At 53.0% G+C, this 574-nt stretch overlaps 1 non-coding gene across 1 annotated transcript; it reads right to left on the reverse strand.

Annotated features, from left to right (window-relative positions):
* Positions 1-244: 244 nt before the first annotated feature.
* Positions 245-320, reverse strand: TRNAS-AGA (transfer RNA serine (anticodon AGA)). Its single transcript has one exon. It is a non-coding gene; the product is annotated as a tRNA-Ser (tRNA).
* Positions 321-574: the final 254 nt, after the last annotated feature.

Consider the following 574-nt stretch of genomic DNA (forward strand, 5'->3'; position numbering starts at 1 on the left):
GATCCACCCAGCACACCCACCATGGGGCGACGCTCTGCCCACCAGGGGGCGATGCTCTGCCCATCCTGGGCGTCGCCATGTTGCGACCAGAGCCACTCTAGCACCTGAGGCAGAGGTCACAGAGCTATCCCCAGCGCCCGGGCCATCTTTGCTCCAAAGGAACCTTGGCTGCAGGAGGGGAAGAGAGAGACAGAGAGGAAGGCGTGGCGGAGGGGTGGAGAAGCAAATGGGCGCTTCTCCTATGTGCCCTGGCCGGGAATCGAACCCGGGTCCTTCGCACTCTAGGCCGATGCTCTACCGCTGAGCCAACCGGCCAGGGCTATATGTATGCATTTTTGATAGGTATGCACCTAGAAGTGCAATTGCTGGGCCTTAGGGTGTGCCTATATTCAGCTATAATACATACTGCCAGACAGTAATTTCCACAATGGCTGTATCAATTTAGACTCCCACCAAGAGTGGATTAGAAATCTAGTTTCTCCAAATTTTGGTTAACACTTGATAATGTCAGTCTTTTTTATGTCCGCTAGTTGGCTGGGCTGTGTCATGATATATGATTGTGGCTTTAATTCAC

The sequence above is a fragment of the Saccopteryx leptura genome, chromosome 12 (genome assembly GCF_036850995.1).
Source record: "Saccopteryx leptura isolate mSacLep1 chromosome 12, mSacLep1_pri_phased_curated, whole genome shotgun sequence".
Classification (NCBI taxonomy): domain Eukaryota; kingdom Metazoa; phylum Chordata; class Mammalia; order Chiroptera; family Emballonuridae; genus Saccopteryx; species Saccopteryx leptura.